Source organism: Pan paniscus, chromosome 13 (genome assembly GCF_029289425.2).
Source record: "Pan paniscus chromosome 13, NHGRI_mPanPan1-v2.0_pri, whole genome shotgun sequence".
Lineage (NCBI taxonomy): Eukaryota > Metazoa > Chordata > Mammalia > Primates > Hominidae > Pan > Pan paniscus.
Window position 1 is genome coordinate 90,812,145 of NC_073262.2, and position 27,887 is coordinate 90,840,031.

Genomic DNA, 27,887 nt, shown 5'->3' on the forward strand with positions numbered 1-27,887 from the left:
GAGCTATCTATGACAAACCCACAGCCAATATCATACTGAATGGGCAAAAACTGGAAGCATTTCCTTTGAAAACTGGCACAAGACAGGGATGCCCTCTCTGACTACTCCTATTCAACATAGTGTTGGAAGTTCTGGCCAGGGCAATCAGGCAGGAGAAGGAAATAAAGGGTATTCAATTAGGAAAAGAGGAAGTCAAATTGTCCCTGTTTGCAGATGACATGATTGTATATCTAGAAAACCCCATTGTCTCAGCCCAAAATCTCCTTAAGCTGATAAGCAACTACAGCAAAGTCTCAGGATACAAAATCAATGTACCAAAATCACAAGCATTCTTATACACCAGCAACAGACAAACAGAGAGCCAAATCATGAGTGAACTCCCATTCACAATTGCTTCAAAGAGAATAAAATACCTAGGAATCCAACTTACAAGGGATGTGAAGGACTTCTTCAAGGAGAACTACAAACCACTGCTCAAGGAAATAAAAGAGGATACAAACAAATGGAAGAACATTCCATGCTCATGGGTAGGAAGAATCAATATCGTGAAAACAGCCATACTGCCCAAGGTAATTTACAGATTCAATGCCATCCCCATCAAGCTACCAATGACTTTCTTCACAGAATTGGAAAAAACTACTTTAAAGTTCATATGGAACCAAAAAAGAGCCCGCATCACCAAGGCAATCCTAAGCCAAAAGAACAAAGCTGGAGACATCACACTACCTGACTTCAAACTATACTACAAGGCTACAGTAACCAAAACAGCATGGTACTGGTACCAAAACAGAGATATAGATCAATGGAACAGAACAGAGCCCTCAGAAATAACGCCACATATCTACAACTATCTGATCTTTGACAAACCTGAGAAAAACAAGCAACAGGGAAAGGATTCCCTATTTAATAAATAAAAGTCTTCAAAATCATTTTCTGATCCATTTTTAATGAAATTACTCTTTATCTCAACTATAGCCATAACCTTAGCAAACTAAGAACATCTTGCTCTTAGTTTTTCCCTTTCCAATCCGCATCCTCTGCTGTCTTTTTATACTGTATCATCTGCCAGATCACTTTATCCTTCTGTTTGAAAACTCCCAGTTGCTCCCAACGATATAACTAATGATAAGAGTTACACAGAAACATATATACTCTCAAATTCTCTCTTGTATTAATTATAAAGACACATGCTGCCTGGAATGGGATGAGCTGCTCTGTCTACTTCTCTCTCATGGTGTCTCTGGCTCCCCATTGCTCTACTGTGTTCTCTCAATTCTTTCTCTGCCAGCCAGATTCCTGAGCCTATTTTTATTTTCTGCCCATGGCCACCAGGGCCTCTTCAGATTCTTCTCTATACCATGACAATTGAGCTGCAATCTCTGCTGCTCACTGGCCTACTCTCTGTGCATTCTTTAATTCCCACTCATAAGAGGGAATCCCACTGGCTCAGCTTGAATATTTGCACAAAGCTCCAAATTACTATTCTTTGTTCACCTCCTTACCTCCTTCTCAAGGCATGAAACAGAAGCAGAGTTTAATAATTCAGAAACATTACCTGTAAAGTCCACCCCTCTAGCAGAGCTGCGGGTAGAGCAATTGATCTGAGAATGGGCTGTAGAATGAAAGGTACTGGTGCTGAAGCCAGTCTATATGACTAGCTGTTGGAGCTGTATGTTCTTGTGTAAGTTTCTTAATGTCTTGTTACCTTAATTTCTTCATTTGTATATTAAGAATACTAATAGGACCAAACTCATAGAATTGTTGTGAGCATTAAGTGACTGGACATATATATATATATACACACACACACACACATATGGATGTGTATATACATATACACATATATACACATGTATGCATACACACATAAATACACATGTATGTGTGTATATCTATCTATCTATCTATCTATCTATCTATCAATCATCTAGCTATATCATAGAATAATACCTAGCCCATAATAAGTACTGCAAAGTGTTAAAGTGTTAATTACTATTACCTATTTCCATCAGGGTCTGGGTCAAATGAAATCTCCAATCCAAAGTCACCTACAGACCCCACTAACCACTGTCCCCTGAGCATTTAAAACATAGCTATTATTTCTTTCCCTCTGGGATTGTCCTCCTTCTATTTTACTGCAGAATCCAGGCTTTTCTCTCATCCATATTCTTATTTGCTTCTTCTACCTGGGGATAATATCCTTAACTCTATTTAATGAACATTCCCAGCTTTGAATTATACATTTTTAGCAAATATGGTCTTTTCTCTCAATGTTCTCAGGAGATGTGTTTAATACCAAAGAATATGGTTAGATTGTGCAATCTTTTTTTCCTACCTTAGAAACTGCTCATTTGAAAATGGAAATTCGACATTTCATCCAGTCATCAAGCTCTCTCTGTTAAGAGAATAAGTCCAATCCCTTACTTATTAGACAAAAAGAGAGTTAATGTCTACAACTAATAATGGCACATTCTGATATTCCAGCTCATCAGGTTCCTATTACAAATAATTATTTTATTAAAGACTTGCAGCTGTTTAAACTAAACAAATAATTGGAACAAAATGCCTAATTTACTAGTTAAAAGGATTGATTATTTGAATCTGAACATAAACAGGAGTATTATCTTGAATATAGTTGACGATTTGCAAATGCTCACTAAACCTTTATGTAATAGTAGTAAAGTCTCTTTTGTCTCAGGAAACATCACAAATGGTTAGTTTTCGATGTCATTAATATTTAGAACAGTGGACATGAAATAGTTATATGATGAGGATATTATAAATTTTTTAAAAGTTGAGCTGTACTAAAGAATAGAAAGACTTTAATACAGAACTAACTCCTTTTATGCCTAGTTGTCAATCAAAATGTTGATTCTAACTATTCTCTTTTTTAGAGAAGAACATATGTTTTTGGTACAGCTTGGAAAATAATATTGCCCCTTCCTTTGGATAACCATATATGGCAAAGGTGTTTCATTGTCCAGAGACTCACTATGCTTTTATATCTCACAGATATAGAATCCCAATGAATCTCCATATTCAGTTCAAGACCCCATTGTTTAATTTAAAATTAATTTTTATATGACAGAAAGGAGAATGAATAGGAATCTTGAGAGGCAGAATAGTAGTGGCCAGTATAAGAGAAAACTCTCATCTGGCATGGGATGTTAGTTGCCCTAAATGTGAAAATATAGCAATTAATCAAATCAATGTTTTTTGATATTAAATGAAAAAAGTAAACCAAATTCTGACCTTAGTTAACCTATGCATAAATGTAGGAATGTCATAGGGAAACAAGAGAACCAGTAGGAAGGCTGGAATACAAAGCGGTGTCCAGAGCCAAACACAGATTGCATAGCACTTGGCCATTGTCCAGATGGACGCTCACAGCTATCACCACTGGGGCTGCGAATATTTGAACTTTGCCAACACAGCTGGATACTCATTGCCTGCCACCAGACTCTCCTCTCTGCCACCACCATAAAATAAAATCCCCACTGGCCCTGCTCCAAATTATCCTCAGTTGAAACATGTTCACTACAGATTTCTGCATTTCAAAGCTTGTGTTTCACCTGTTGAAAGTTAAATAAAATTTTAATACACCAAATGAATTATAAATCATTCCTATGGACTATTGTGAATTTTTAAATAAATATCACAGTTACAAATACTGTTCAGTGTGAATGTGTGTGTGTTTGCTTTTTTGGTTCTTTAAGGAATTTCCCAACTCTAACCTGAAGATGATCTGGTAGAAAAGCGATATGTACTTGGAGTGTATGTTTCAGTAGAGAACCCAACCAAGATAATACAGTAAAGAAAGCAGTCAATAATTATGTAAGTAAAAACTTAAAAATCTTAATAATGGTCAGTGGAACTGGGAAAAAGATGGCTCTTTAAATGTGTGAATTGTCTTTAAATGTGTAAGTACATATATAATTACACGTAAATATAAAAGTAGATCACATACAAAGAGCAGTTGATATACATAAAGACTTAAAAAGGAAACAAGTATTATTTTAGAGCAGTAATTTTGGAGTAATAAGTTATTCATATCAATAAAACATGTATTCTGTGTTTTTTTTTCAGTAATGATGAACAGTTTGGGCTAATATTTTTCTGTGTTTGTCAGTAATGTGAATGACTACTTTGCTTAATTGGGCAATAGTTTTGAATACTGGAAAAATATCCCTTCCATTTTAAATATTCTATTTACATTGTAAAATCTACAGAACTTACACATTTTTAAGTTTAGACTGCATTATTAACATTTTAACGCCATATATATATATAAATATCTTGATGAACTTATAAACAATATATATGTAAACTATAAATGTACAGTTTACACATGCATTTTTACCTCATCTTCCACCAAATAAATTTTAAGAAAATAAATAAATATGGTGATAGTATACAAATATTATTTTATACATTTGTATACAAATGCAAAATATTGTTTTTTAATAACTAGGTGACTTACCACTTTATTAAAATTATTAAGTAGTAAAAAAGGAAAATAAGTGACTAAAATATATTATTGTGAATTTTTTCTGATCAGACCCTCTTTGAGAATCTAATGAATATATAAATGTATATGCATTTTTAATTAAATATCTGGGGAATTCAATAATTTTAAAAATACACATACATGCACATATGCAGTCAATTTCTATATGATACAAACATTCATATATTTTGCTTAAAGGCAAAGACATGCTAAGTTTCTTTTTTATATCCATAATAAATTTACCCTTCACATAAATGAAAAACACAATGTAAATAACTAATTCAATTTAAAACTGTCTATCTTTTCCCAGAAAATTAAACCAAAGTATCTAATCAGTCCAATGTGTTTAAATGTAGGAAACCTGATTTAATTACTTGCTTTCTTTCTGTTTCAAAGTGTGGACTGGTGCAAGATGTGGCTCATTAAAAGTTGTGATATACCCTGCCAATAAAATCCAGCAGATTGTACATTAGAAACATGTAATTAAGCTAATATATGATACGTAAATTTACAAGTCCTATTTTGACCTTCTAATCAATAAGACACCAAAGATAAGACAAAGATTTGAAACCAAATGACATTTTCATAGTATACACATCTTATTTTAAAATGTTTAAGAAGCTTAAATCGTTGTATTCATATCACCATTAAATGATAACTCACAAAGGAAAATTTCCTCTTACACTGTGAATAGATGCATTCACAATGAAGCAATGATAACCTTAATAGCATGTCCAAAAACGCAAAATCATGCCTAAACTTGGAAAGTTATCATACAAGAGTAATAAAAATATGTTTCCTATTTCCTAGGCCACAATTTAAAACAATGACAAAAAGGTAGAAAGCTACTGTAATGTACAAATGTGTGGATTTTTAAACACCAGTATTTGAACATCCTTCCAATTCAGGAGGACCCCTCCATCCATCAATCTAGAAAGATTTTGTAATCAATCTAGAAAGGTTTTCTGAAATAGGTGAAATGTTAGACACTATTTCAGGAAGGAGAAAGAGACTGAGAGAGGGAAAAAGAGACTGAGAGAGAGAAAGATAAAGATTCAGGGACTATGGTTGTGTTTACAGGAACATAGCCCCAGGCATATGACATTGTTTTGGTAGGGGAAAAATTCAAAATGAGAGTAGAGAAAAAGTGACAATAGGCTTCCCGGAAATAGGTTCAGAAAATTGTTTGGAAATAGAAAGCGAAGGGGAAGAAATACATATAATTTCGTAGCAGGACTTTGATCTTAAAATAAGAAGCTGGAACTGAATGTATAGTGAAATGGGAAGCTAGAGATAAACTTCCAGGTGTTAGGGTGGTTGTAATATGTTAAAAATAACTCATGCTAGAATACTTTTGACAGTAGAAACGAGGATATATTGAAGGGGCATGTTTAAAAAGAACAGTATTGAAAAACTATCTTGTGAAGTGATAGTAACAGAAATAGTTCTAGAGTAAATGACATCTAAGACAGTGCTGAGGGTGACATGGGAAGAGAATCTAGGGGGAACTATTAAAAAAGCAACAAGATTTTACCACCAAATGTGTATGCCAATCAAAGTGAGATGCATTGAAAATCACTTTCTGTCCTTCCTTGAGTTGTCAGCAAAACAACACTTTTTCATCTAGTTAGTGGGATGTTCTACAAGTAGGAAAAAGATTGGAAAAATCATGAGAGGAATCTATCTTCATCATATGTAGCTGAAGTTAACATCAGACTACCCCATCACATTTGAAGGAGAGATGTTATACAAAACTGGACACAAAATGTGACTATGAAATGGAAGGGGTGAGATAAACTTTGTCCCTACATCAGCAGTCTTGAATTTTATGGATGTGATTTTATCACTCAGATTCAGGATATATCCCTCCTCTTGCTGCTGCATTAAATGTAGTCTTTCTTCTCATAAAAAAGTAAGGGAAAAATCTCAAAGTTAAAATCAGAAGAATAAGATTCATAAGTATTACTAAAACCTATTAGCTTGATCTAAAAGCCAAAGAAAGTAATTTCTTCCTTTTATTTGTAGTGATGTAATTCTGTCAAGTGCTAATGTTTTATTTTTAAACCATTAAACTTAGTACATAAAATCTCTGAAAAAAGTTCACTGGACCTCTTGACTGAATATTTTATCTTGACTTTTTTGTATACAAACGTAGCCTTGGATAGTATTCCCAGAAGCATTTACTGGTCTTGGTGATCAAAATTTCAAAAAGATTTAACAAATAGAGAAATAATTGGATTTTGTAACACTGAGAAGCCCTCACTCTGAGTTAAAATAGATAAACAGATAGTAAGGTTGGGCAACAACTTCAAAGTTTAAAGTGAATATTTAAAAGAAAATGTATAGCTTTTCATTTGTATTTTTGTGTATAATTGGAATGGAAATTTTCATTTAGCAGTGTATAGAAGAAAAAAACATCTAGAAAAATGCCAGGAATATATGGAAGGACCTAAAAAAGAAGTATTTTATAGTGATGTGTCAAGGAAACCCTTTTCTAAAATACTGAAATAAGTGTGACCTGAAGAATGAATAGGATCTTGCTAAGTAAACAGTGAGTGGGAAAAAACCACTCTGGATAAACAGAACTATATGTGTAACAACTTAAAGAAAAGAAAAAAGCCTGCAGGCTACCTGAGAAGTTAGAATCTTAATGTATGCAAATTTTAGAAAATATTTAGGAGGTCAAAGTATTGTAGGATGGAATGTAGGCTGTGACAAAACAATCTGACTGTATTACAAATATATGAAAGAACCCCACTGAAAGGGGTGGAGGAAAAAGTGCTGAACTGAAAAACTTTGCATATAACTGGAATCTGTATGGCTAAAGGCAAAATAAATTGTATATATGGATAATATGCGAGCTGACAGATTTAATCTTCACGGGGGTATGTGTTAAACAATGACAGAACTATACATATATACTAAAATTGAACAATTAGTAAATAAATGGTAGATGATAGAAGCCAGGTGTTTCACTTTTAGAGCAGAAGATTACAAGTAAGCAAAGAGAAGAGGGTAGAACGATTTATGTGGTAATGGACTGGAATTGAAGACATTGCTACAGACTTATTAATATGTTTAGCTTAATACACAGATGGTTTATATATATATTTATAGCTACATGTATATACACATGTATTCCTTTGTTCTGTCAGCTGAGAAAGGCTGGAGGCAACAACACTCTAGTAGCCATGAGCACCCCTCATGCCTAGAGTTTGGTTTCTAATACCATTCTCCAATAAAAGCAAAAGCAACTAGGCTCTTTGGAGAAATGGCTGATTCTACAACAGGGGCAGAAAACTTAAAAATGAGATTATAGTACCTTATATTGCCATAAAGTAAAGAAGTGCTCAAAAATTTACAAAGAAAAAATTTAAACACGATGATGGGATTATGCCAAAGGAACACAAGAGCCAACTGAAAGAGCTGTCAATGGTTAAAGCAATTTGAGCAAGAAAATAAATGAAGTAGTATTGGATTATAACTCATAGTAGTAAATAAACACCTGAGTCCCTACTGATACAAATAAATGAGTGAATAATTTTTTATTTTGGATGAATAGAAATCTCCCATACAGAGGAATTCCAAATAATTTATCTAGACATTCTGCCCTCAAGAAAATAAAGTGTAATTTTCACTTAAGTATGGGCTGTGTATAGTGACTTCTTTCCAAAAGGAACAGAATGGAAAGAGAGAAACAAAGAAAAGCTTAACAATGGACAAACTTGACAAACACTACCTCAACCAGGTGTTCAAAGTAAGTCACAATGATAGTATATACCTTTGCTACGCTATGAAAAAAATGGTATTTTACCTGTGTGGTCTTCATCCCCCAAATCCACAAGCCCCAATCTAATCATAAGGAAAACATCAGAGAAATCCAAATTGAAAGACATTCTACAAAATACCTCACTTATACTCTTCAAAACTGTTAAAGCCATCAACAACAAGGAAAGTATAAGAAATTGTCACAGTCGGCCAGATGCAGTGGCTCACGCCTGTAATCCCAGCACTTTGGGAGGCCAAGGCGGCAGATCACCTGAGGTCAGGAGTTTGAGACCAACATGGTGAAACCCCATCTCTGCTAAAAATATTTTTAAAATTAGCTGGGCATGGTGGTGGGTGCCTGTAACCCCAGCTACTTGGGAGGCTGAGGCAGGAGAATTGCTTGAACCTGGGAGGCAGAGGTTGCAGTGAGCTGAAATTGTGCCACTGCACTCCACTCCAGCCTGGGCAACAGAGCAAGACTCCATCTTGACAAACAAACAAAAAAAAAAAAAAGAAAAAGAAAAGAAACTGTCAAAGTCAAGCAGCACCTAAGGAGACAAGGAGACATGACAACTAAATGTATTGTGGTATCCTGGATATGATTCTGGAAAAAGAAAAAGGACATTAGGTTTGAAACTAAGGGAATCTGAATAAAGAGTATGGACTTTAGTCAATAAAAATGTATCAATGTCATTTCATCAATTGCAACAAAATTAAGATGCTAATATAAAATTTTAACAAGTGGGGAAACAGTGTGGGTATATGAGAATCCTACACTGTGGACTAATAGCACAACTTTTCTGTATATCAACATTTTTTCTAAAATATAAAGTTTATTTGAAAAAATACATAAAAGAGAAAATTATACTCAAAGTATAAAATTGTATTCTCAAAAATTGGGAAAAAAATATGTACTTTGGAAAAGATATTGCAATTGTACTCATGGCATTGAGACTGGTTGTGAGATTTAAATACAGCCTAAAGCTAATTCCTTTAGCTACAAATTCTTTCATCCTCCAAATATATGAGATACGATCCTCTTGAAGAGATGTGTCAGCAATTTCTCCTTAAATAGGTTAGTCTCAAGCACAGTGAATTTCTTTAGTTTTCCTCTGCTGCTAGTTCCCCTTGCCTTTCTAATGAAGATTTTGTTATTGCTTTCACCTGTGCAATTATTTTTCAAAACAATATGTTTCTCTATTACAGATTCCAAATAATTAATCAGAAAAATACTCCCATTTCACAAAGAAAATACCACACACAATTTATTTGCTTTGTTTCATTACTAGCGTGAAGTATTTTCACTTAAAACCAAAATAATTTATTTCTTGCTTAAAAAATAATGCTACAGGCCTCACCTGTCTTAACAGATACATATGAATGATAGATTATCTTATTCAAGAACAGATAGAAAAACAAATTGTTTTGAGCTCTTGGTTTTAAAAGTATGCCCATCATGAAGGCCAAAAGATGGGGCAAATAATAAAAAGCTGTCCTTATGACTAAATCCTGTTATGTATTTTTACATACATAATTAAAAACCAAATATAATTTTTGGCAATGAGTACTTTGATAAAGGTAAGAATTCCTGAGTAATTGCTGATTATTTGAATTGCACTGATCTTCTTTTTCTCTCTTTTTCACCATGTGAAGTTCTATACTAAAGAAAATAAGATGGTGAGTAAGTGAAACTTGGTGAAAACCAACCCTCTAACATTTCGCTAAGAAAATGCAGATCAAAACATTTGGTAAACTTTGAAGTGGTATGCAAAAAGTAATGTATGATTGCATTTTTGTCCATCTGAAAATATGAGTTAGGAAGGTGGAAAACCAACAGGAGGGTAAAACTGCTAGGGAAAGCAGCTTTTATAACACCAGAAATGAAATGGTCAGCTTTCATAACACCAGAAATGAAATAAAATGAAAGTCCTCAAAAAAAAGGATCAGAACACTTTTCCATCTTGTAGTTTCCACTTCTGGACTTTAAAGAAAAGCTCATCTTTTTCTTTTACAGTGACCTAGAAAGAATCAGCAGAGCCTTTGTAAATAACTCCTGCCTTAAACTTTTCATTCTACTACCTGAATCCTGCAGCACCTACCTCTATTTTTGACTTCCACCTCCATTGATAAGATATAATCAAATTAGATTAGATTATCATACTTACCATTTTTCATTGTTGGATGCTCTCGTGGAGGCTGTGGTTGGGGAAAGGTTTCACAGTGAAGTATTATTTGTCCAATAAAGCATTATAGGCAGCTCCAGTTTTCTTTAAAAATAGACATAACTGCATAAAATACAGAAGTAGAAGAGAAACAAAGTAAAATGACACTTAACATTATTTAAGGATGACTGAATATTTCATTTTAAATAAATGTCATTAAGAATTTTTATATTATTTTCAATTTTCTTGTCCTCTCCCCAATCTTTTTTCAAAGACTGGTAATGACATTAGCAGTAAGAACAAAAATAATAGTAATACCTTACATATATGTTATTTTATAATAACTGCTTAAAATTGTATAATGCTATTAGAATTATATGATTCTAATCATATAAAAAGTCCAAACTTCTTATCATTCCAAATCTTTCATTTTTTTAGGATTCTGTTGTATTCTGTACTTGACCTATCCCAAATTGCTTACAATTCTAGGAATATGGAAAGACTTTTTGCCTCTAATCCTTTGTGTATAGTCTTTCTCTAGTTCCCCTTTTTGTTAACTTTTATTTATCCTGCAAATCTTGGCTTTAAAACTCAACCCTTGGTGATCCCCAAGTTTGAATTTGATGATCTTCTTTTGTGCTGGCCTCAGAAAACCCATTATCAGTGTACATACAGTGTTGTGAAATTGCCTCTTATCTGTATTTATTATTATATAGAAGAACTTTGAGTGTAAGACATACACACACACACACACACAAATATATATAGTCTCCAATGCATACCTATTGCCTCATCCCATGCCTGGCCTGCGTCACACATGGGAAGTGATCAACATGTACATATGAATCAATGGATGGATTGATGGAGGGATAAAATAAGCATGGTATGCTATTTTTTTCAGAGGACTCAGTTGAGCTGCTTAGGCTTCATTGTTCAATTACACAAGCGTTCTTGAGTATCTATTATGTGGCAGGAATAGTTCTGAGCACTAGCCATATATCCATGAACATAGTGCTTGTTCCCTGAGTTTACACCAAAATTTATCAGTGTTGTCACTACTGATATTTTGGACGGGATAATTATTTGTAATGGGGAGGCTCTGTCCTGTGCATTAAAGAACATTTAGCAGCATCCCTGGTTTCTACTCATTAGATGACAATAGAATCTCAGTTATGACTACAAAACATGTCTCCAGGCTTTACCAAATGTCCTCCAGGGTTCAAAAACATCCTTGGTTGAGAAGCATTGTGTTACAATGTATTGTGTGAAAGAGATGTTAAAGTTGTATTTATATTAAGTGTTGTGACGGAAGACGTAGAAGATGATGAAGGTATATAGAGGAATGCATATGTGAATCATTGCAAGGACATAAGAAAAGCAACTCATTAAAGTGACAGGGAACACATAAGACATTTCTCCTGTCCACAAAAAGCACACAATCTAGCAGATATAGGAAGTGGACAAATAGACCATTACAATATAGTGTAATGAAAATACCCTTAGAAGTATGCAAGAATGAGACAAACACAGAAGTATCCCTAAAGAAGATTTTAGGACTCCAGAAAAAGTTACATGAATGAGTACGATGCGTTACAAAAGGGCATGGATTATATTTATTAGCATTAAGTACTTATGGAGTTTGGAAGTTCAAAGAAGATGTGGAGGACATAACTTAAAAATATACAACTTGATTTCTGCTGTCAAAAAGTATAAAACAAAGTATGAAGGGCCCAATATTTATAAAACTATTAGAAAACAATAAAGTTCTAATTCTTGTGATGTAATATACAAAATTAGTACCTCCAAAAAGGAAGCAGTCAGTGTGGGCTGCAATAATAGCAGCTTCATAGAGAAGATAGGAATTGAGAGGGGTTTTAGAAAGAGAAAGGCAAATGATGATGATAGGCCCATCAAGGCAAGAGGGAAGGAAGCATAAAAGGAAATCCTCCATGATAAGAATGAGCAGGAAGGTTGGAGCTGAGTCTGTGACACTGGGGCAATAGTGACAGTATAAAATATATAAGGACAGGTTTTGAAAGCAGAGAAGCAGTGGCAGTACACAAATTTAAACCACGCTGTTTTTTTTTTCTACCAGTACACTGGCAGTTAAAAGTCTACTTGAATATAACTGCATAGTTAATATATAATATTAATGAGAGAAATAAAGAAACTGGAAGAAAGTTTCAGTAATCCAGGGTGAGATGGCAAGTCTAGTGACAATAGGTTCAACAACAAAAAAAGGTGAAATCCAAATGTGTACAGTAAATATTTGCATTTTTTGTATATTAGTTATACTTTAATAAAGCTTTTGAAAAAGAATTGTAAATAATAGCACTCAGTAGCCAATGAATTGTTCTCTCTCCTTTGTTTCTTTGTCCAAAACTTCTGTAAGGTTTAGCTTTAAAGGAAATAATGACTACAGGAAATAAAACAATTGGAAAAGTGAGGTGATGAAGGTAGAGGAAGATTGAATTAAAATAAAGAATCCTTGTCTGAACCAGGGATTCTCAAATCTAACTGCATTTTTGGAAGTATGGGGAGAGTCTTAAAGATAGTGATTCTCTTGGTCAAACCCAGAGAAGCTTATATATTGACCATACCCACTGCTGGCATGTTATAAAACTTCCTGATGACTCTAATATGCATCCAGGGCTGAGAATTACTTGTCTGGACTTACCTGAGACTGTCTTCACCTGGAGTCCCTTGACACTCAAGCTTTTGTTAGGCACACAGCTTTTCAGTAGATACTCATAAGGGGTGAGCACTGGCCCTACAACCTTTCCTCTTTTGAATTATGCACTAATTAATGATTTTCAAACCTCCTTTTTTTCATACATAAAATTAATATAACCATAAACTTCACAGTGAATTAATTCATTAGACTGGCAAAATCTACCAAGTATTTGCTTCTGGTGATAGTTTTCACAATTTTAGATGATATGAAATGTTTTGGAATAAAATTACAGTTTCTTCTAAGGAACCATGTTTGTCCTTTCCTTTCTGAATAAGAAAAACAAGAGTATAAGGAGAAAGAGAAAGAGGAAGAACTATTCTTTTTTCATCTCACCCTGTTGATACATATTCAATATTAAACAAGGGTTTCTTGAAAGAAAAATTAATGATTGCATCAGGATATGTTCATGTCTATCCTTGTCCCTCTGCCTCTTCAAATAGTGCAACATATTTTCCTGATGAGTAAAACTTTCAGTGATGTTATCATATGACTGGAAAACAATACGAGAACAAGATCTCAACCAAGGCTCTGAAATTCATTATGGGAAATGTGCAAAAAACATCCTACTCAGAAATGCAGTACCAAACATAGATGGCATTGTACTTAAATTAGAAATTCTCTCATGATACTTGGAATATACTTGTAATTATGCAAATTTACAAGGACATGTTTATTCACATTTTTCTGGAATGTTAAAAGTTGAAATTCATTTTGAACCAACCAATGGTAGGAGTGATTAATACTCATTAACCAATACTCTCCTTTGTCTTAAAGTGACTGGGTTGTGTTTGAATAAAATGTTTTTGGTCAAATTCTCTTTTTATCTACTCGGAGAAAAAAAAACACACCACATTTTCAAAGACAAGGAAATGGTGGTTTTATAAAAATGCAAATATGATTAGGTCATTGCCCTGTGTAAAACCATTCTGTGGCTTTGTATTGCTCTTGCTTTAAATTAGATTTATCTTAAACTAGCCTATAAGGCCCTTCTGACCTCTCTTACTTCATCTTATACCACTTTCCCCTTTGCTTTCTGTATTTTAGCTATGCTGCTCTTTTTTCACTTTCTCAGATGTCAAAGTCTGCTCCAGCCTCAGAACTTGAGACTGCCAGTCCCTCTCCTGGATTTCCCTGCACCCTCAGTTAACTTATCCTGTTTAGGGAAGACTTAGCTGACCTGACAGATTAGGGTAGGTACCTATATTGTCTACTGTCTGAGATCGTTCCTTAATGGTACATAAGTATGTACAATTGTATATTTTGTGTCATATTTGATTTGAGACTCTCACCCACATTTGTGTTTAAGCGTCCTGATAACAGGGATCTCATGTGCTGATTATTATATTTCTAATATTTAGCCCAGGGTCTGATACATGGCAAGCACAGAAATAATAACTTGAGGGTTGGACAGGGTTGTAACAGTTGGGTGGGAGGTTTTTGTCTCTTAGACTCCAAATCCATAGCATAAAAGCAACATTGATTAAATTTAGCATTTGTGATAGTTTGGGTATTACAAGCCTGAGGTTTCTACACATCAAGGGGGCCATGAAAGTAGTGGGGACTCTCAGGCTCCATTATTTGGAAAAGCCCAAGGGAAGGTATACTTATCCTAAAAAACACTGCACACAATGATTACAATATCAAATCTTTTGGATTGTAACCAATGATAACATATCAGCACCCTTGAAGTCATGCTCATCAGAAGCCTTGATTGGCTCTGGTTTATGTCTGATTAATACCAAATGGGAAAAATGTAATCTAAGAAAAGCAGTTTAGAAGACAAAGTCCATTATAACAAGATCCACTAAGGAGAAAAACAATAGAAGTCATCTGTGGAAATAACCAGGAGGTCCTGGCAATAAGAGAGTGGTAAGGACAGTAGCTCTTAAATCTCAGCTCTACCACTCCCAGCTATATAAATTTGGACACATTTTTAAAACTAAATAAGCTCCAGTTTCTGATCTGTAAAATAGGGACTAATAATATTCACTTTATATATGTAAAGTGCCTAACACAGTGTCATGTCAGAGAGAAGGCACTATAATGTGTGGCTAATGTGGGTAACAATAATAGAATTAATAACTCTATTGGATATATGAAGCCAAGAGTCTTTTTACTAAGATATCTTCAGTGATAGCTGTAAACTGCACTTTGTGTATGCATTAGTATCTCTTCTCATATGTTTAAACAGATAGCAAATATCGTTCAGTGAGGGAATTGTGACTCTTTTAATTGACTTCAGTAAGAATTAAATAATAACTGTGGATAAATTAATTTTTACCATTTTTCTTACAAATTACTGCTGTCCTATGAATTTGTCTGTAAGGAAGCAAATCTAAGCAAATTTACATATTTCACAGACTTTTTTATTGAGCTTTTAAAATTTGATAAAGTTGTAGGTGCCATTGGTCTGTCTGTTGTCTGATATGTGGCAAAAATTTTAATTACTGCTGGAAGTTACAAAATATTTTTCAATTTTATTTCATAATTAGATAATAATGACATTTTCAAGTGAGTATATTTTCTATAACATTTTATGCATTTCAATTTATTTAGTAAGTGAAAAAAGTACAGAGATAAATGTTAATTTATAAAAAGAAAGTTTTATTAAACTACCATCAGGAAAAGAAAAACTATTAAAATGGTTTTAGCATTCATATAAGGCAAAAATGATTCTCTTATTTCCTTGGTCAATGCACACATACATTTCTTTATGTTTGTGAAAAGAGGGCTTTCCATGTCTCACAGATCTATTAATATTCATTTAACCCTGTGTTCAATTATCAGTTGTAATAAGGATTTTATTTTCAAGTTCTCAAAAGTGATGCCACGCATTTACAATGTTCACTACGGTAGGAATTATATGTTTCTAATAGTTACACCAGTATGGATCTTAAGAATGGGCTTCAGTGTGTCCATGAATTATCTGAAAACTATATTCCAATGGTTGTGCATGTTTGTATTTTTATAAAGAGAATATTAGGATTTTAAAGAGTCTCTTCCTCTGGTATTTTAAAGTAATTCTCATTTGAGACACTTGTAGCTGAGAAGACGACAAATTATTATGCACTTATGAATCTAACACCCCAGAAGAGACTGACAAAAACTATAAGTAAATGAGTATATAAGTATGGCTTGTCTCATGAAAAAGCAGCTACATCTACTTTACACTCATTTATTCATTAAACATCGTTTAAGAATACAACATAGTAGACTCATGTCTACATGCTGGAGATAAAGTTGTGAAGAAAAAAAGGGATGAAAATGCTACTCTCATGGAGCTACCTTCTAGAAGTGGAGACAGGCAGTAAACAAAATTAATAAAGTAAATACATCATATATTAGGAATAGATTAGTGCTAAAGAGACAAATAAAACAGAATATCAGCCTAGAAACTGTTTGGGGTGGAAGTGAAGGGGGTTACAACTTTAGACACAATGGCCAGGGAGGATCTCACTGAGGCAAGGCTACCTGAAAAATGAATTGAAGAAAGTGTTTTAAAGCAAATTATTAGATATCTGAAGAATAAATCAGACAGAGGTAAAGAAGTCAAAGGTGTATACACGAATATATTCAATTTCTATTGCTGCCATGACAAATTACCAGAAATTTATCGGGTTTAAAAACGACAGATGTGTTATCTTACAGTTCTGCATTTCAGAAGTCTATCAGCAGTCTCACTTGGCTACAATGAAGGTGTCAGCAGGGCCACATTCTTTCGTGAAGGCCCTAGGGGAAAATCCATTTCTTTGCATTTTTCCCCTGATTCTCAGAGGCAGTATACATTACTTGGCTCATGGTCCTCTTCCTCCATCTTCAAATTCAGCAGTGAGTTTGCATATCTTCATGTCTTTCTTCTACTGTCACATTTCTTTGACCAGAGCCCAGAAAGGTTCTCTACTTTTAGAGACTCATGATTATGTTGCATAATCTAGGATAATCTCTTCATTTTAAGGTACTTACCTTAATCACATCTACAAAGGCCCTTTTGCCATAGCTTTCTATGAAGTAGGAGCAGAGTTCCGATTCTGACAATTTTGCCAGTATTTTTGTTTCTTTTTGAAATGGATTTATGGAGGGCTTCACTCTTCCACTCAAGGAGTCTCACCCTTGCTGCTGTCTGGAGTATGGAGTAGAAGGAGTCATTGATGGAGGGAGCCTACAATCAGGTGGCAAATGCAGTGCTCCAGTGGAGCACAGTGATGCCTTGGATCAGGTAGTTGCTAAGTTGTAAAAGGGAGAATTGCAGGGACTTGTGCTACCCTTCTCATAGACTTACTCTATACATTTTATAACACTTATTTTCTATCTCATTCAATCAAAGATATAAGAGAAACCATCAAATGTTTATGCTTTCACTTTACCAATATGACTAATTCGAGGGATAACAAGGTCTAAATCTTATGAATGTATCCAAATGTTAATAGCTACTTTTAACTCTCAGTTGATAAACGATAGAAACTTACTTATATTAGCAGCATGTCTGCATGTAAACCGATCCAGATGTTTATTTGGATTTCTCTTTACCTGGACATGGGTTTTCAGTTGTTGTATAATACCCAGGCACTTGTTATATTCACACCTTTCTCTCCTCAGTGCAGGTACACACACAGTGTAGACAATTATCAGCCTCTCTGTAATCCTTAGGCTTTCTGGACTAGGGAAACCCTGCTTTACGTAATCAGCTATATTTATTTTGTTCTTCATGTCCTCTAAAAATGAAACGAATTTTGACTCAGCTTGAGTCAAAGCATTACTGACAAAAACATTGTCAAATATATTTCTAAATATAGAGTGACCAACTGAGGGATTTTCCACTCTAGAAACACATTTTGGTACACATTCCTTTGGAAACATATTCTCAAACACTAATATATTATTTTTTTTAAACCAATGCCTATTCAAGTATCATGTAATCTGTTACATTCTGTATATTGTAAACCTCAAACACTGATGACCTCACTCAATATTAGAGACTAACACAATCTAGAGAGCAGAAATAATATTAGAATTATTGTATATTTCACTACTTTTCTTCTAATTAGGGATAAAGTTGACCAATACAAGTTTTAGTGGAATTGTACATTTTTTGAATGTATGGAGAAGTCTGTTCTAAGTCAAATCTATAAATGTTCTGTATACAAATTACTGTAATAAAACCCATAAGATAATTTGAACAAAAGCTGAGTAAACAATTGTTTTCTCTTGTATGACTTTACATTTATCTCTGATCATGACTAGATTTCTTTGCATTAAACAAAATGATTTTGACCTTACAATTGAAGACTTTTCTTCAGACAATAGATGTCTTAAATGAGTTATTTGTTGTAGTATAATTTTTAAAACATGTTATAAATTTAATAACCTAACGCCAGTGTTTAGTAGTATATTCATTCCACTTTGTACTTTGGATAAAATATTTATCCAAATGTAACAGTATATTGCTATTCTGGAATGTTCACTGAGTAAGCAGTAGAAAGGTAAAAGCAGAGAGAACAGCTGACACATAGGGCCTAAAGTTCAACCAGAGCTGTGGTGGTAGAAGCCCTAACCAAGAAACTACCCCAAAGAGCCAAAACACCAAGAAGTTTTTCTTCATTTTTATACCTTGTATGTATCTATGCTCAGCCTGACCTTTGCGTCTTCCTGTCACTCATATCTTTGGTTAAGTTGGGAGTCCCATAGCTGTTGTCTCTCCAGGAAATCCATGAATGCTTCTACCTAATACTTCTAGAACTCAACAGAATCCAAGAGTAAAAAAAAAAAAAAATCTTCCCAGTTCTCTCTACTATAAATTATGTCTAAATCTATCACTTATGATATCCAGTCACTTAAAATGAAAGGCAATTTATTTGTAAAGCAGTGGCATATAGTGTGCTTGTCCATTCACTTCTTTTCGCCTCAGAACAAAGGAAGAGTATTTCATAAATTTTTACCATAGTTTTGTGGATTATCCAATGGAGAAATCATTATTAGTATGTTGGCAGGTAACCTTTTGGGGATAAATTTGTGTGACTAAACATTACCAGGCCCTTAATCATCTACTCAGAGAAGGCATGAAGAGCAGTAGTATGTTCTAAGCTGCTGTATCCCACATGAGCAGAAGAAAATTTTCCAATCATTTCTCATTTGCTGAATATTACGTACTAATCATCACTGGCCTGTTCTTCATTTATTCTTTGTTAGAAGATCGTTACTTATGGACAGCTTGTCTCTCTTATTCTCTGTCTCTCTCTCTCTGTGTGTGTGTGTGCTTGTGTGTGTGTGTGTGTGTGTGTGTGTGTGTGTGTGAGCTTTCTGCAAATTTCCTTGTCCTTCCTGTTTATCTCAGTGGAGCTTTGGTACTTAGTTACTCTAACACTCATAAACTGGTTAACAGGGGGATTTTTAATTGGCTTTGTTCTTCCTTATGCATTTTCCCTGCCCCCTTGAATTTTTATAATCTTTATATAGAATAAATATTTCAAATATTTCTCCCACCACAGGACATTTTTATACATTATTACTGCTCTAAATGACCTCTGAGATACTAGAAGGTAGCTATCCAGAGGTAGCTTGGAGACAAGTTAGGCTCTTTTACAGACAAAAATACTTAAACGTGGACAATTGCAGGAACTTGCCCAAGTTTTGAGAGTGTGTTAAGGGCAGAAGCAGGCATTGCCCTTATATCTACTTTAAAGCGATTCAGAGTTTATTAGATGCCATGTCACTCAAATAACACTTACTCCAATGCCTACTCTTTCGTTAATGTACCAATTTAAATTGTGCCAACGAACAGCAGGAAAGCATGCAAAATGTCCTCCAACTAAAGCTAGTTCCACTGTGGTATGCATATGCACACTGCATGCATAAAGTGTAAATGAAATGAGAGCAGTGTCAATATAACAGACATGATTGTCATAAAACCTATTTAACAAAGTAAGGTATTCCTAGAACTTTGACAAACTGAAAAATGAAATCAAGAATAATTGCTACCAAATGTAATAAGCCACTTACGGAAATGATTCACCCTAAAAGAACAGAGAGAAAATAGGTAAAGAGAAAACTTCCATCAGAGTAACTAAAGCAGTCTCAGTTATCACCAGCTTTAGCCTAATCATAACAAAAGAACAATGCTGTAGCTTAATCAATTCTAGAAATGGATAACGTTTATAATCAGTAGCAGTTATATTGCAACCTGTCTGAAGAAAAAAATATGTTATGATAAGAAGGTTCATCAGAACAGTACTATTATTTGTTTGTACTAAACTTTCTCATTAAAATTCATTACTTTGGCCTCATTCTTTTCCATATAGACTCTTTATGAACATATCTGCTATGTTCTTCAAGAGCACAAGATACTGGGAAGAAGGATCCAGTATTAATTAGAAAAAAGAAGCCAGAGATTGTATGATCTATTATTTTAACCTGTGTCCATAAGAAATGTAAATCTGTATATCATGAACAGAAATTTATTCTTCTAACAAAGAATAAATGAAGAACATTAAAGAAGAATCTTCTATTCTGAGGCATAAACAATATATAAAGTTTAGTTGTTGCCTAGACAAAATATACCTAATGACTGCTCGCCTCTCCCTGATATTTCCATATTCACTGTACCTGTTCACCTCATTGCCAAGTTGGCCTTTCAGATGCTCTATTTTTGGGAGCACAGTGATTTGAGGGGTAGGAGGGAGCATCTAGTATTCTGGTGACTATAAAAAAAAAAAATCCTATTGTAAGTTAATAGGTATTTTGCTTAATATATTTTGAATTTTTCTAGCATTAATAACTTTACATTAGTTTTCTTGCAACTCTGAGGTATAGCCCATGAAATATATTTATTCCACTCTGTGTATCCCCACATGTGAAGTCCTACACTGTACCCTTTCAGCTCCTCATAAATGCTTCCATAAAACTGCTGTAGAGTTTTCTCAAGTCAAGAAGTTGTGAAATGGATGTGAGAATTTTTTTTTAAGTGTGGGGGAAAAAAAACAGCATAAAAAAGAAAATTGACTCTATTTATTTGTGTCTCTTAAATGCTGTCAAAACTCTTAAACTCTTTCCTTTGGCTTCCTTCTCCCTCATACAGACTTTATTAACATGCTTGCCACCTTATTTGAGATGGTAAGCTCCTGGGAGATAAGAATTCAGTATTAATCTTCCTTGTTTTTCTATCATCTGAGATAATGCCTGACATATAATAGCTAAAAATAAATACTTAATGATGAGAAAATGAATGAATGAATTTAAGTTCCTGAGAGAATAAAACAATCCACTCTTACTTACAGAGTTCATTATGCTTACAGGATCTCTGGGTAATTGTTATCAATAACAAAGAACATTATTGCCTATTAAATATAATCCTGTTTATATAATGAGCAGTTATACTCTCTCTGAACTAAAACTCTCTTTTTTATTAGCAAATGTTGAAAACTGAAATAACATTTGTGGTAATTTATTAATGAAGACACTAAAGGAGGAAGATAATTATAATTATGCATAAATTTAAAAGATATGGGGAGAAGGGAGAAAATCCACATAGTTTTCTTCTTGCATTGAATTGCTCCAGAGTTCTGATTCAAAATGCAGGAGTAATAAATTGGAAGTTTGCCTTATGTGGTTGATCAGAAATGTCTTGAAATTTTAAACAGCTTGCTTCATAATTAAGGAGTATCGACTGTCTTTACTTCTATTACTCTTGGACATTAGACACAGTATAGTCCAATGTTGATCACTTATTGCAACATCTGCATAATTGCATAAGAGGAAACAGTCATTGTTGGACATAATAGTACTACATTATGGTACATTAAAATTGCAGACTATTGAAATTTAGCAGGTGTTTTCCCAGTAGATGTTTGTGATAAGAAAAAGATAATTTCTCTCACATTCAAGTAGGCTAATGCAATAATTAAGAAGATAGTAGTTTAAAAATTTATAAAGCTCCCATTCAGTCAAACTGAGTCCTTGACTATGACTCCATAATCATGTCTTAAAGGGTTCTGTTGAATGGCTGGGTATCAGCTATCTGTGGTTTTCGTAATTTATATTGTCTGATCATTAAGGACTTCCTGGTATTTTCATACTTCCTATCAGCCTGCTTCTTGTCTTTTTTCTTGTAAAGTGACCAGACTGTTCTGAGTATCATGTGTCCATCCTCCCTTTACATTCTACAGAAGGTATAAATGTTCTTTAAAAGTAAACATTCAGGAAAAGTCCTGGAGGAACTGATTGCTGGATCATTTCACTTACATTGAAAAAGTTTTACTACCTCTAACAAAATAGCCATTTGGAGCTACCACAATATCAGTTCTCCTAGCTGCCTTTATGATGTACTTTTAAAGAATTTCACCTCCAGATTTTAGATCATTGAGGGAAAATAACACAAGTTACAATTATTATTTTCTACTCCTTCTAGTCCAGGATCAGTATTTTTACCATGACATTCTTGTATCCACCTCCCAGGTATTTTTGAAAATGTAATACAATATTTTAGTGACTTCTGTCTTTAGTAATAATGATGATGATGATGATGATGATGATGATGATGATAATAACATAATGTCTCCAAAGCAGACATCCAAGAAAGCTCATGTTGGTATGACTGAAACTGATTTGATTTTTAAAGCAAGTTTCCATCTGGCCTAAATCTCTACAGTATCAGATAGCTGGCAATCGTTTCCCCTACCTGTTTGGCTCAGCTTAAAAGTCCAACATTAAAGCCTCAGCTGGAACAGCAGGCGGGAAAGTACACTCTGGCATCTGTAGGTTTAGCCAACTCCAAATGCCAATGTGAACCCAAGGCCACAGTGCTCTGTTCAGAGACATGTCACCTACCAAACTATAAAATTCACAACACATTTTAAATTTAGTAAACCACTATACTGAGAAAGAAAATGTTAGCCCTTATTCTGACGCAAACTGAAATAGCTCAATTTAACTATTTCTGGTGGCTCTATTCAATTTCTCAAACACTTACTCTACATATACTTTGTGCAATATAATATGATAGTTATAAGAGCGGTGGAAGTGACAGAACACAAAGCAGGAAAACAAAACAAAGCAAAGCACAAAACCTGACTTCAAGGTGCTTACAATACAGTGGTTTCCTTGATAGATACAGTAATAAAATACTTTATACAAAGTATAATTTGTATAATTTTCTTATTATTTGACTTTGTTGTTTGTTAGTTGAAGGCAAAATATACTAAACTATAATGAACATTCACGAAAACAATAAGTAATCATAAATGGTAGCTAGCTGATGGTAAGCTTTACGAATGAGGCGGAATTTTAAGAAAAGGTGGAAATCAAGAAATCGAAAGAAAGTAAAAATAACACAGAGTAAGAAGTATAAAGCAGGACCATGCAAAATATGTGAAGGGAACATCAAGGTGTCCAGATAGGCAGAAGTGCAGCATCCATGGAAAAGAATAACGAGAAATGAATCTGGAGAAGCAGGTGGAGGAATCCAGATCATTGAGTGCCTTAAATTCAGCCTGACAAGTTTGAACTGTAGGCAGTGAAGAGTTATTAGCTGTTTCCATTTTGTTTGTTTTTAGCAGGTGGGTTAAATTATCAGGGTTCTATTTTAGAAAGAATAACTTCACAGTCTTGCACAGGGTGGAATAAATGGCAACGGAAGGAAAACAGGAGGCCATTACTCCATCCTGTGCAGAAACAAGCCCTGAATTGAAATGATGGTAGTAAAAACAGGAAGGGAACTAACGTGAATAAAATTATTTCCTTTTTTCAGACCTTGAAAGAAAATCTTTTCACATTTACATGTGCAACTATTACCTTGTCATATTTTAACAACGAAACTGAGTCACTAACATTTACTGCAGTAATTTATCTTGCAATGTACTGAAAAAGTTTGCTTGCAATGTGAAATTTTATTTTCTATGTAGTCTTTTGATATGTAAAAATGTTCTGAATTTTAAAATATTGGAACTTAAGAATGTATTTGGTGGCCAAACATATTCTCAAGGTTTTATGTTTGTTATCTTTCAAATGTATTTTTAAGGATCACCTTTTTATCCAAAACTAGTAGCTGAAAGGCTGCAATAACAGAAGCCATATACAAGTGGGGTAGAAAACCACTAGTAAAGAAGAAACTAAATACTAGAGGCAAAGCTAACTTAAATGATGGACTGGAGAGCTGGTGAAAACGTGTTAGGAAATTGAGGCCTAAAGATAAGGGCTAGCCATCTGAAAGTATAGAACTCAATGAGGTAGACAGGAGTGCTTCATTCATTCATTTATTCATTTATTCACTATCATCTCATGACTGCCATGGCCTGCGCAAGATATTTGGCACAAAGAAAAGTGACTTTAATATATTTATAATCAGATGTATTAATTCTCTAACATAAAGATTTTGAAATGTTTTAATATTAGAGTATTTGGGGGGTTTTGTTTGTTTGTTTTCTGTTTTTGGAGATGGAGTCTCACTCTTTTGCCCAGGCTGGAGTGCAGTGGTGGAATCTTGGTTCACTGCAACCTCCATCTCCCAGGTTCAAGCGATTCTCCTACCTCAGCTTTCCATGTAGCTGGGATTATAAGCATGCACCACCACGCCCAGCTAATTTTTGTATTTTTAATAGAGACGGGGTTTCACCATGTTGGTCAGGCTGGTCTCAAACTCCTGACCTCAAATGACCCACCCCCTCAGCCTCCCAAATTGCTGGGATTAGAGGCGTGAGCCACCATGCCCAGCCTAATATTAGAGTATTTATAAAGCATAAGAAAATGCATCAATTCAAAACAATCTTCCAAATAAATATTTTCACTTATAAATCTATATAATAAATATATAAACAATGGTATGCCTTAGAATATTCTTTAAAGTAGCAAACACTTGGGCACCATGTAAATTTCTAATTATTTTAGTTAGATACATGCTATTTTCATATTAATTACACCCCTAAAAATCATTTCATACTGATCTATTTATCAAAATCATAAAATATTTAATAATATACTATTGTTTATAACATATTGTTTATGTTATAAACAATAGAATATTATTAATTATTTAAGGCAGGCCTAAATTTTCAAGTATAATGTCTGTACACTTTGTCTCTACTGTATGTATATATTTATATTTTTAAAATCTCATACATAGATATATGTATATATATAAAGTGTATATATAAAACACATATATACATGTGTATATATAAAACACATATATACATGTGTATATATAAAACACATATGCATAAGACACTTACATGGTGCATAAAACACATGGCATAAAACATACACTTACATACACTATGTAAGTATTGTAAAATATATTAAGATAATCTTTAGAATGTTAACAGCAGTTTTTTTCTGAATGAGTGGCTTAAGAGTGATTTTTCTTTACTATTTTTTAAATATAATTTTGCAACTGGAAAAATAAATACCTATTTTAACCTTGTAAGCTTAAATAACTTTCTATCTTAAGGGATATTTGAACATGTAAAATTTTTCAAATTAAATAATGTGGGCATTCCTTTAGACCAATTTAAATTTCACCAAAGAGTAAAAACAAAGTACACAATACCTATTCTTACGCCGTTGTTTTACAGTGGGGGAAATCTGTATCACATGTATAGAACAAATACAAATGAAATGAGAATATAACCATAATACATATATGACTGTCATGAAATCCATTTCTATCAAAGTACCTGGGGGCAAGTGAGGTACCTAAAACTTTAACAGGATAAAGAATTAAATCTATTATAATAACAATCAAACATAATAAACTACCTGTGGAGATCACCCACTTTAAGGAGCAATGGATAAAATACTTAGGTTTGGTCAGATTTATCAGAGAGGCTACAGCATACTCACGAAAACATAGTTAAGTGATCTCCAGATATAACATAATCTTAATAAGAAATGAGGATATCGCATAGTTCATTCTAGAAATAGATGGAGTTTAACATTGCTATAATAGAATTTGCCCTATTAAAAATCCTTTTCCAATATCATCTGCTCTTAGAGGACTTTTTTTTTTTTTTGAGACGGAGTCTCGCTCTTTTGTCCAGGCTGGAGTGCAGTGGCGCCATCTCGGCTCACTGCAAGCTCCGCCTCCCGGGTTCACGCCATTCTCCTGCCTCAGCCTCCCGAGTAGCTGGGACTACAGGTGAGTGCCACCACACCCGGCTAATTTTTTGTATTTTTAGTAGAGAAGGGGTTTCACTGTGTTAGCCAGGATGGTCTCGATCTCCTGACCTCGTGATCTGCCTGCCTCTGCCTCCCAAAGTGCTGGGATTACAGGTGTGAGCCACCGCGCCCGGCCCAGGACCTTTTAACTAAAATATTAAAGGCAAAAAATAGCATCCATGCTGGACCTCATATTTTACAAAATACATTTCATTAACAATGTTTTCTTAGTTTTTCTTACTTTTTTTTTTTTTTGAGATGGAGTCTTGCTCTGTCGCCCAGGCTGGAGCGCAATGGCGCGATCTCGGCCCACTACAACCTCCGTCTCCCGGGTTCAAGGGATTCTCCTGCCTCAGCCTCCTGAGTAGCTGGGATTACAGATGCGCGCCACCACGCCTGGCTAATTCTTGTATTTTTAGTAGAGACGGGGTTTCACCATGTTGGTCAACTGGTCTCAAACTCCTGACCTCATGATCCACCCGCCCAGGCCTTCCAAAGTGCTGAAATTACAGGTGTGAGCCACTGCGCCTGGTCTCTTTTTAAAAACTTTTTCTTTTCAGAGAATTGTAGGTTTATATGTAGTTATAAGAAATAATACAGAGCATGAGCATACTCCATAGCCTTCATGCAGTGTTCCCCAGTGGCAACATCTTGCATAACTATATTACCGTATCACAAGCAGGAAATTAACATTACTAAAACCCACTGAATAGATTCCACTTGTTTTATATGCAATCATTTCTGGGCACATATATATTTAGTTCTATGTAATTTTTTGCATGTGTATATTTGCGTCCAACACCATCACATGCAACACCATCAGAGGGTTCCCTCAGGTTACACTGTTATAGCCACAGCCACCTTCTTCCTCTCCCGATCCTGACCTCTGTCAAGCACTGGTCTATTTTCCACTTCTATAATATTGGCATTTCAGGAATACTATGTAAATGTAATTTTACAGCATGTTACTTTTGAGACTGGCTCTTTTCACTCCACATAATTCCTTTGAGATCCATCAAAGGTGTCATGGTGATCAGTAGTTTGTTCTTTTGCTGAGTAATATTCAATCGTAGCAGATACAATGATTCTTCCCACTTTATTAACCTTTTTCAAAACTGTTTTTAACTACTCTAGTTTCTTTGCTTTTCCGTATAAATTTTATAATGCTTTTGTCTATGTCTATGTCTAAATAAAACTCACTAGGATTTTAATAAGGACTGCATTAAGCCTACAGACCAATTTTAGGTGAAGTGACACGTTTAATATGTTCCAATCCATGAATATAGGATGTCTCTTACTATGTCGTTTATTTAGATTTTTAAAAATTTCTATCATTATCATTTTAAAATTTTACCATGAGGATTCTTTACATATTTTATTAGATTTGTAACTAAGTTTTCATTTTCAGTGGAGCAATCGTAAATGTTTCACACATACTCATAACCAGTATATAGGAGTGGATTGACTTTGTATGTTGATCTGGTAACATGCACCCTTGCTTAACTCACTTATTAGTTCAAGGAGGTTGGTATTTGTTTGTGTTTTCTTTTTGTAGATTTATTAGGATTATTTG

The 27,887-nt window shown here is 34.2% G+C and overlaps 1 long non-coding RNA gene across 1 annotated transcript in view; it reads right to left on the reverse strand.

The window, feature by feature from the left end:
- Positions 1–27,887, reverse strand: part of LOC134728741 (uncharacterized) — a 74,373-nt gene that overhangs the window by 37,051 nt on the left and 9,435 nt on the right. The window contains exon 2 of the long non-coding RNA XR_010109525.1: positions 10,441–10,560. This is a non-coding gene — a long non-coding RNA (uncharacterized LOC134728741). The remainder of the gene's footprint in view (positions 1–10,440; positions 10,561–27,887) is intronic.